This window comes from Lissotriton helveticus, chromosome 12, assembly GCF_964261635.1.
Source record: "Lissotriton helveticus chromosome 12, aLisHel1.1, whole genome shotgun sequence".
Classification (NCBI taxonomy): Eukaryota; Metazoa; Chordata; class Amphibia; order Caudata; family Salamandridae; genus Lissotriton; species Lissotriton helveticus.
Window position 1 is genome coordinate 215,772,567 of NC_136073.1, and position 10,429 is coordinate 215,782,995.

Sequence of the window (10,429 nt, forward strand, 5' to 3'; positions counted from 1 at the left end):
CGTGGGGGGTGCACATGGGGGTACCTATGGTACCCCCCTGCCCTTGCGTGCACGAAGCGGCAGGCACCGCGCGGTGCCTGCCGCTTTGTGCATGCAAATGCACACCTTTCGTTTTTTGCATTGCGGCGGATGCTGCTTCAAGCAGCATCCGCCGCAATGTAAAACATACAGGATGTGACTGCCAGGGTGGCGGTCACATCCTAATTGCTATGGAGGGACCACCGCTGCCCATGCGGATGGTCCCTCCAACTCAGGGGTGGCGGACGGACGCAAGTCCGTCCGCCATCCTAATCGGCCCCTCAGTCTTAAGTTCTCATTACAAGTGGGGCAATGTATCCAAAGCAATAACTCTGGGTGAATGCAACTTGCTATTCCAAATGTCTCAGGGACAAAATTATGGGGTCTGCAAAGTTCCAACCTGATTATTCTGGTTATTGAGACAGTGAAAGCTTTCAGATGCAGGGCTGTGGGCAGTAATGCCTGGTCCATGTCCTTACAACAAACTCAGAAACAGAAGTCTGGTAGGAGAAAAGCAGGGTCCTTCAGCAACCAGACAGGGAATCTACACAAATTGTCTTGGCATCATGTCCTCTCTCTTTCAAGTGTGCCCAAATTGTTACATGTGTCTCAACAGACCTACCAAGTGGGATTTGACACTGTAGAGTCAAAAATGATGTCCAATGCACACTGCATATTTTTGGGAGTTCAGAGGAGTCATCTCTGCCCAGTCAGGTCATCCTGTTGTGTGCTCCTGGGAGCCATTTCACACCTATTTTAGGCTGAGCACAGGATAAGAGCTAGCAGACACCACACAGACTAAAGAGTAGAATGACTGAAACATTAAGCAAATGCTATACTTTTATACTAGAAGAAGCCAGGTTCCTGCCACGATTTTAAGGTATTTGGGTTTCGTTTGCCCTTTCAAAAAGAGTTCAAGGAATTTACACAAAGTCAGCTGGTGTCAACTAGTAACATTGTATATATTTAAGGTAACTTCTCATTGCAACTTAATATTGCATCTGCTTTAGCTTTATGGGATCTAAGGGGGGAGGCAGCGGTATTTTGTAATAGTAGGCAGAGAACACATTTAGTCTTGAGTTCTCATTACAAGTGGGGCAATGTATCCAAAGCAATAACTCTGGGTGAATGCAACTTGCTATTCCAAATGTCTCAGGGACAAAATTATGGGGTCTGCAAAGTTCCGACCTGATTATTCTGGGTATTGAGACAGTGAAAGCTTAAAGATGCAGGGCTGTGGGCAGTAATGCCTGGTCCATCTCCACCTCGTGCAGCAGTCCGATGGAAGCAACCAGTGCCACCTCACAGACAGGCCCAATCTTACCCTGCATCATTGACATCAAACATCTCCCTCCCCAAACCAGGTTTCCTGTTGACACTTTCCATCTATTCTGAACAGGCAAAATCTGCAGTATTTTCCCGGAACTGGGGAAATCACATGGTAAAGGACCTGGTATCTCTGGGTCTGTGTGGTTATTCCTCATTCCAGGGAGGGACCTCAAAATAGCCAGAATCTGGTGCGCGACTGACAGCTGAAATTAGTGATTCGTCCCCGCCATCGACCGTGGTATTCCCGCACCAGATCTTTGACACCTTGTAATAAGATCTTAGTGTAAGAATATTGCATCCTTAATAAGTCACCGTACGATTTATTTGAATACAGAACGCTGGAATTTGAAAGTTTAGGAAAAGGTAATGTCCCCAGAAAATAGATCAGCCTGACCCCATGCAATATTAGTGAGCGGACAATAAACCGATTTTCAGCTTTCCTAAATTGATGTCAAGATAAATGAATTAATTGATAATTCCAGTCCCATTGCAGTTGGCCCACCATATGCAGCGCTAGTGTTGGGGGTAGATTTATGATGGGCAGAGTGAATATACAATACAGTGCCTCTGCTGGGAATTGTAAGTGATCTAAGGTAGGCCAGCAGCTTGCATCCGCAATGGTTGGGCGTAGCAGTTACAAAAGCAGGTTCTAATCTTTGAGGAGAATTGACACTTCATGACATTTCTCACGTTTGCCAACAGCTTCCAGCACTGGTGGAAAATTGAAAAACGTGTATTATGCACAATATTTGCACCTCCAGTTCTGTACCCAGGCATGCCTGTGAGTCAAATGTCCCATTTAGTGTGGTTGGTCATCTACAGGCGCTTCCTAAGCCAAACATAGGAGAAGAAGCTCACTGTGCATAAATGGTTTTGATAGATGCACTTCTGATTATCACATTTAAACCCTTGGTTATACATTTTAAATCAGTTTGGTATTCTCCGGGATTGGAATCACTGGTCCAGAACCACAAAATACCTGATCAGTGCACCTAATTAGATGGTGTCAGGCCAGTACACTGGATGACACCAACCAATTTGGTTAGGTACATCTAGGGCTTTAAGTGGGATGAAAAAACTGGGGGGGTCTCTCAAAGGGCCGAGGCCAATGTAATTAAGGGAGTGGCTTAAAACACGAAAGATAAAAATCTGTGATTAGCCGCCCGACTTGTATTTTGCTGTTTTTGTCATTGCATCCAAATATATGATACAAGTAACTTCATTCCTACAAGAGGTCAGGACTATTGGCTTTGTCAACGGTTGTTAGTTGCATAAGATAAATAAGCAGCAACTATGGCTTGTATATAATATTGGAAAAGCTTCCACTTAAAGCCCTGGTGACACCACGACAATGTTGCTGCTCCTGAGTTTCAAAAAGAGAAGTTAAATCCAGAGAGAAAATGATGTAAAAAAGTGAGTTAAAAATTGACCAAATATAACTTCGCTGAAAAACCTTTATTCAGAATCTACTGGACAAATGTTAAAAACAGTAATATGATACTGGAGTCGGTTAAATTTACCAACAGTATCTATGTGGCTGCAATAAGGTCTACATGTTTTAACCTGTAGAGGAAATTCCCAGGTTTTCTTCAGGACCAAGTGAAAAGTGAAAAGAGGCCTGGGCGGTATACACACGCTAAGGTGTGACCTAACTGCTACTTACAGTCAGATGACCTTGCGTACAAAGTTAGGAGAAAGGTAATATAAACAGACATTATTGTGACCGGATAGTAGAAAAGGCTGTTCTGCCTATGCGCCGACCTCAGCTCCTCGCGGGTCCTTTTCTACTATCTGGTCACAATAATGTTTGGGAAGTAGCAGCCTGACCCAGTTTCCTAAGTGGCATAATCCACTCGACTATTGAGTTTTTATTTTACCTTTCTCCTAACTTTGGACCCAAGGTTATCTTACTGTAAGTAGCAGTTAGGTCACAGGGGCCGAGGGTTGGATACACCTTAGTGTGTGTATACCGCCCAGGCCCCTTTTCACTTGGTCCTGAAGAAAACCTGGGAATTTCCTCTACAGGTTGAAACATGTAGACCTTATTGCACCCACATAGATACTGTCGGTCAATTTAACCGACTCTAGTATCATATTACTGTTTTTAACATTTGTCCAGTAGCTTCTGAATAAAGTTTTTTCAGCAAAGTTATACTTGGCCAATTTATAACTCACTTTTTTACATCACACTCACAAAGGTCTACCCGCTCCACTGTAATCAGGTGTCGTAGCACACCCGGATGGCATTCGGCTGTCCGGGTGGGACCCCGATGATGAAGCATGTCACCAACCAGGTTGGTGAGTGAGGGGTCTTCTAACAAAAGAACAGTCTTCTTTTGAACATCCCCTTTCCCCACACTCCATTAGGACCTGACAGGTCCAGTGGTGATACTCCTTCCTTTGTTTACACAAGCCTACTCTCCATATTGGTCTGGAATGATGCTACATTTGTTTTTTGTACCACCAGGGTCCCTCACTGTCTGCTGCTGGATGAGACCTTTATGCACAATTCAGGATGTTCAAGCATCTTCCTCTTATGGGCTTACTAACCTACTGGTCGTCTACACCACTTATGAGCAGGTGAGGCCTCTTCTAAGGGGAAAATGTGACCACATGGGTTTACATTTCTGGAGTCAATGTAGGTAGCTAAATTGTTGTTACCTGAACTTGCAAATGAAAGATTCATCATATAGGCCCTGTTGGGCAGCAACATCTGAAGGCTGCTCCCAGACACAAAGAAAGCATGATTATTCAGAAGAGAAAATGTGACTATGTATCATCCAATATGGTTGGTGAAGCCATTTACACGAAAAGCTAAATTGCATCTTAGGTTATGAAGCATATAATGTCAAAAACAATGATACAAATATTAGTTCATTATGTTTTAGTAATTATTCTGGCTTTGCAAGGCATGTGTCTGTCTCATTCACAGTGAAATAGTGAGAAAAGTTGAAAACAATACCTAACAGTGATCTAATGATGATGAAGAGGAATTTTATCAAGTGGACATGCAGCATTAACATGATAACGGCGAAGAAAGCTCCAAAAGAGGGGGATGTAAAACAGGTTAAAGGGACTTGGAGGTTTTAGGGGTTTGTTCAAATGTGTCTGCTAAATCACTACACTGAGAGGCCGGTTAAGGGCAGGGTATATTTGAGCCTAAATGACACTGGTAACATTTGTGTCACTCAAGAAAGAGATACCGAAATTGTATATAGGTAAATATCCAAGGAACGGTCTGCCTCTGAACTAACAAAATCTTGTAATAGTTCACACTGAGATTGTTGTACTTTTTAGTAGGGTGAGTATAACTCGTGTAATTCAGTGTAGCCTAATCACACAGAAATACCTAACCACCCAGCGAGATTATGCATATTTACCCGAGAAGAGTAATTCTGCGTTTAGCTCTACTTATTAATGCAAAAATGCCCCCTCGGTTCCAAAATGGATGTGAGAATTCATTTTGTGCTAAGAAATAGTGCTAAATTCAACAGAATATGAATGGCAAGCATGAGCAGCCACTCGCGCTCGCTAAATGTGCTCTCGGGGCAGGATTTTCACTCAACTTACCCCCAGCATTTAGCACCATTTACTTATCGCATAATACCTCCCCTCCATCCAAAATGGGCACGAGAAGACATTTTGTGCTAAGAAATAGTGCTAAATATGCTGTTGGGGAGAATTTTTCTCCCAACTTACTCCAGGCATCTAGCTCTATTTTCTTAGCGCAAAATGCACCTTTGTGGCCAAAATGGACGCAAGGATGCATTTTGAGTTAAGAAATAACGCTAAATGTAGCAGAACAAAAACAGCGAGCGATATCGGGCGCTTGCAGTCACTAAATGTGTTCTAGCGGTAGGAGTGTTTTCCCCAAAATCACTCTTAATTATTAGAGCATTGATAATCACGCTATGTTTGGTAATTTCGCATCAAAGAGTAACGTGGAATTAGCAAAATTATTCCAGTTCCAAAAGAGTAGTTAAAATTATGCCCAGGACTAATTTTTAGATGTGCAAAAATAATCCTACAGAGACAGCTGAACACCTCAACATCTTTCTGAAGGGTCTTATTTACAGTTTTCTTGGCCGTACTGGAATACTTTTAGTGCAGTATAAGATGCCTGCTAGAGTAAAATTTGACAACATTTAATTAGGTGCTTTCGGTGTACGTGCCTTTTGCACAAAGAATCTGTTAAACCTAAATACATCCTTACATTCAAAAACCTTAAATGTTAAATGCTAAAACGTCTATGGTGCAGCATAATTTAAAGTATTTTACAGCATTGGGCTCCGAGGTGCTTGGGGGTGGTTTCTTTCACCGGGTTTGCTGCTCTGTTTTCCCCCATTCACTGTTCACCTCTAATCTGGAAAGTGCTTTATCTCTTGCTGTCCGCCTCCTTGCCACATACTGTCCCATCAGTCTTGCTGTTGGATCTGACATGTCCCAGAACAAGTAAAACAATATTTCTTCATTTGTTTCCAATTGTGCTTTAACTATTGCTCATGTGATTGCCTTGCCTCGAATTTAATCAAACAGTGAGCAGGTCAAGATGAAATGGAACAAGTCTTCTTATTGGCAGCAGACACAACTGTCCCAGGGGTCAGGTTTATTTTCATCAGAAATGTTCCAAGCAGGAGGGCTCGGATTCTGGCCAGGGAGTGCAACCTTCTGTCTTAAGAGTCTGTTCTGCTTAGCGGGTAAGGCTGGGTGCACAGTGAGACCTTCTATATCTTCACTGGGCCAGTTGCATGGAAGATATGTATGCTCTTTATTCTTCTGTTTTTTCTCCAAAGTGCAAGCGATCGTTCTTGCTATGCAGGGCCGGACCGGCCACAGCAGGCACCGGGCTTTTTCCCTTTGGGCCGGAAGGGTGGGGTTTTTGAGTGGTGGTGGGGGGGTTTTGTTACCGGGGCCAGTTTCACAGCAGTGCTGCATTATTGGCCCCCTGTAACAAAACCAGCAGCAGTGCTTCTCACTAACAACATCCAAACCCTAAGGCCGGACTGGGAACCAAAACCGGTCCTGGCAAAGTGCTCAGCCGGCCCCCCGGGGGTTTGGGGGTGTGGCCGAGCTATTTGCCAAGGCCTATTTCGGACGTTTTTTTTACAGGGGCAATATTGCAGCTATGCTGCAAAAATAGCCCTGTAACAAAAACGTCCCCTTGGGGCCCTAAACAGGCCCCCACCCTGGTGGCCCACCGGGGAAATGCCCGGTGCCCGCTACGGCCAGTCCAGCCCTGCCAAACCCCAACCCCCACCCCGGGCCGGTCCAACTGAATTGCCAGGACTGGGTTGTATTTCCAGTCCAGTCCTCTTGATATGGATCTCAAGAGTGTCTGTTTCAGGCCCTAAGAATGACACTACATTTCTCCAGGTCATTGTGTATTGAGATTAGTGTCAAAGAAATAGGATTTTAGTGTCCAGGAAGTAGTGGCGCACAGCTAGTTCACGTGAGTGTATGGAAACAAATTATAGTGTGGTGCAACCTGGGAAGGGGAAAACCCTAGTAACCCCTTAATTTGGACAGCGGAACCCTGTCACATCACCCGGCACGCGTGGAAACCACATTTGGAGAGGAAAAAATAAAAAATAAAAAACAGACTATGTTGTCACTGTTGCTTTTAGGTCCGTAGCTCACTTAGAAGGCTGTGCCGTTATCAATAGTGGTGGTAACCACATGGTTACGCATTTCGCCTAATGATATGGGTTTTGTACTTTGTCTGTTTTTTTACTTTTTATTTTTTCCTCTCCAATGTGGTTTCCACGCGTGCCGGGTGATGTCAATTTTTCAAGCATGCATGTGTTTAACTGTTTTCCTCTAAACCTGTGTTGGTCATTATATGTCCTTAGTTCATGTTTTGTATCATTCCCAGTCCTGAAGAATCAGGGATAATTGTACCTCTGATGAAACACGTGTCGGCTGGCTGCATTGTGTAGAACTACCAATTAAAAGAAAATACAAGATACCATCGTTGGATTGCAACTAATGTTTTGTTCTTTCACTACCTGCATTGTCTAAATACTAAATCTGTGTGTGTGCTCGGGAAAGTCTTCATATTGTGTATTGAGATGCTGGGCTCACACGACAATGCTCCTTCCAGAGGTTATCTCTTAGTTGGCTTCTGGCTGCTTTTCAGCATTTCAGCACATACTTCCTTGTCGAGAGTCACTTCTATCTAGGGTAGAGTTGTAGCCGGCGTCAGATTCCAACTAGATGGCAGGAAAGCCTACCAGAAGCATAAGCAAAGGCTTCCAGAAATTTCCTTCGTAGAGTTTAATTTTTAGCTTCTGCCCTATAGGCCATTTGAATTCCCACTTTTGTCTGTACTACTTTGTTAAATTGCTGCAAGAATTTATTCCCATGTGAGTGAGCAAGCCGGAGGATTGTGTTTACTATGCCACTGATTTTCCATTTGCCCTCTTAATGTGAGACTCCCAGTTCATGGTGACGGACAGAGTTATGCCGAAGTTTGGGAAAGTACTAAACTCCTCAAGCTTTACACCCCCAGTGGTAAAAACTGTTACCTTCTGCCAGTTTTCCTTGAAGACATTGTTTTTATTTCTTCTGTGTTTATTTTAGGGCTGATTGTTGCGGATTAGCACTCCATACCTGTCAGTTGTGCTTGTAGACTTTGTATAGTATGAGCAATGGGAATGGAATTGTCAGCGGAGCATTGCTGGAACGTGAAAGCCCTCTATGGCAGACACATTTTGGGAGGCTTGTAGGTCCTCCTTGCAGATAACATTTATGTAAAGCGAAAACAGAAGTGGGGCAACTCAACAACCTTTTTTTACTCCTACGGAGGATGAAAAATGTCTGTTGAGCATTCCTTTTTGGAAATTGTTGGCTTCCTCTTCTAGACTGAAAATGTTACCTCACGTTGTTACATATAATTAGACTTTCCTGTTTTCAGAGTTTATTTTTGGGGATTTCAGTGCTGTTTCATCAGTTTTTTCCAAACCTTTTGATATAAATGCTTATCAGTATACATTTAGCGGCCTAACCCCGCAAATTGACAAAAACTGTGTTTTCCCAGTATTTGGAAAACAGGTTGTGTTTTTTGGACTGGTTTTTATAAAGCACATAGGCAGGGTATGTAGTGTCTTTCCATTGGCAGTGTGTAAAATGGACTTATATTAGACTGTTTTAAGCATAACAAGTCTGTGTATTGTCCTGTCACTCACTCTTACATCCTATTACCCTCTCTCACATCTCATTACCTCTTACTCTCACTTGGTCAGAACTCTGTTTCCTTTACAGGACTATTAATGGGTTAAAGATTAAGAGTGTTATATGCAAATTTTTAAATAAACAAAATCCTGCATACATTGGGGATCTTTTTTGGATGCCATGTAGATACATTGATAATTTGTGCATAATGTAGTAGCTTATTATGTTCTCCGACAACAGATTTTCTTCGATAGTTCGATTGTCACATTGGCATACGGTCTTCTTGGGTAGTAACCATTCTTAGTTCCCACCTGGTTTACTAAACATAGCATATGCTAGACTCTATGAGCTCCCCATACTGTCTTCATGCTACGTACTCTTGTCTAGCTCCTGTCCTGTGTTGTTTAATTGCCTCAGTTATACTTTGAGAAGCCTGGTATTATCCAGCCTTGCCTCCTTGCTAAGCTTTATGTCTGGAATCACTCGGCCCAGCCTTCGCTTCCTGACAATCACCTCAAAGTGCTCCATCTTGCTGAAGTGACAGGAGTAAAATGAAGACAGGCCCCAATGCCCTTGCTTGCAGATCACACTTATGGTACAGATATACGTTTTTAAATTCATAGATAATGCTTATCTTGCATGAGTAATTTCACCAGCACTGTTATACCTCTTTCCCTCACTGACTGTGGTAAATAAATTATTATTATATAAAATATAGCTGTCAAATAATTCCAGAAACAAGGGTAACCTTAAAAAAAGTAGGTTCAGCATAAGAAAAGGGTAGCAACACCAAGATTGGGCTCACTTTTTTGGGGTCCATGCCAGTCCCTTTCGAACCCCTACTCTAGCCCTCCATTAACCCCCCCTTACTTCTCTTTGACCCCTTCCGTGCTCCCGTCGGCCGACGGGAGCACTCCCTCCCCGGTGCTGCGAACGGCCAACGGCCGTTGCAGCCCCGCCCACTCATTAGAACGCCCGCACCGCAGCAGAATTACCACCGCGGTTAAAGCGTTAAACACCTCCAACTTAGTAGTAGGAATTGCCCATTTTTCAGCCACTCCCCCATCCCTCCCACATTTACTACTAAAACAAAGTCGTTTATGGTAGGAGAGATGGAAGAATAGACTTCTGCACTGGGGATAGTGAGTAACATTTTTTAGCACCTAAGTAGTACTATTGTGGTACTACTAAACATACTTCAAATGCAGTTTGTGAATGGGCTTCCAAGACTAGGACTGTAATTTCCAAAGACGATGTAAGAAACATTGTTAAATGCCTACATATCACTTATTGTAATGAAGACAAGTGAAATGAATGAAATGAAATGAATTCGTACTTGTATAGCGCACTTATACCCTGAGGTGTCTTGGCGCTGTACGCATACTGCTGTGGAACCCTTCCTGGCTTTTCCCTGTGAAATGCCCACTCCTGGGCACCCCCTAGGTGAAGCCAGGCATCCCAGTGCTGGTTGGGCCGTTGTGAAGATTAAGCAAGCTATTGCCCAGAGTGGACCCATGATTAGAATAGGCATCGAGGTGAGATTCGTCAGGTCCGAGGAAATTAAGCCCAAGACCCGCCGAGGTGGGAATTGAACCCTGGTCCTGGGCCAGACCTCTGCATCAGGGTCTGCCGCTCTAACCATTGAGCCACACTTCTCCACAAGTGCACGTCAAATACTGTTACTGACTGGATGAAGAAGCTTCTTTAGATTGCTTCAGAATTAGTCAACAGCTCCTACTGCACTTGTACTATTCCTGAGCAGATGAAACAGTGGTGAGTAACTTCTTCCAACAATAAGATGACACTAAGTCTGTTTCATTGCCAAAGAACTACAACTGCCCAAAGTCTGTCACAACCTCCTTCCTTTTGCTCTTCCATTCATTCATCTTCCCCACATTGAAACCTGCCCAAG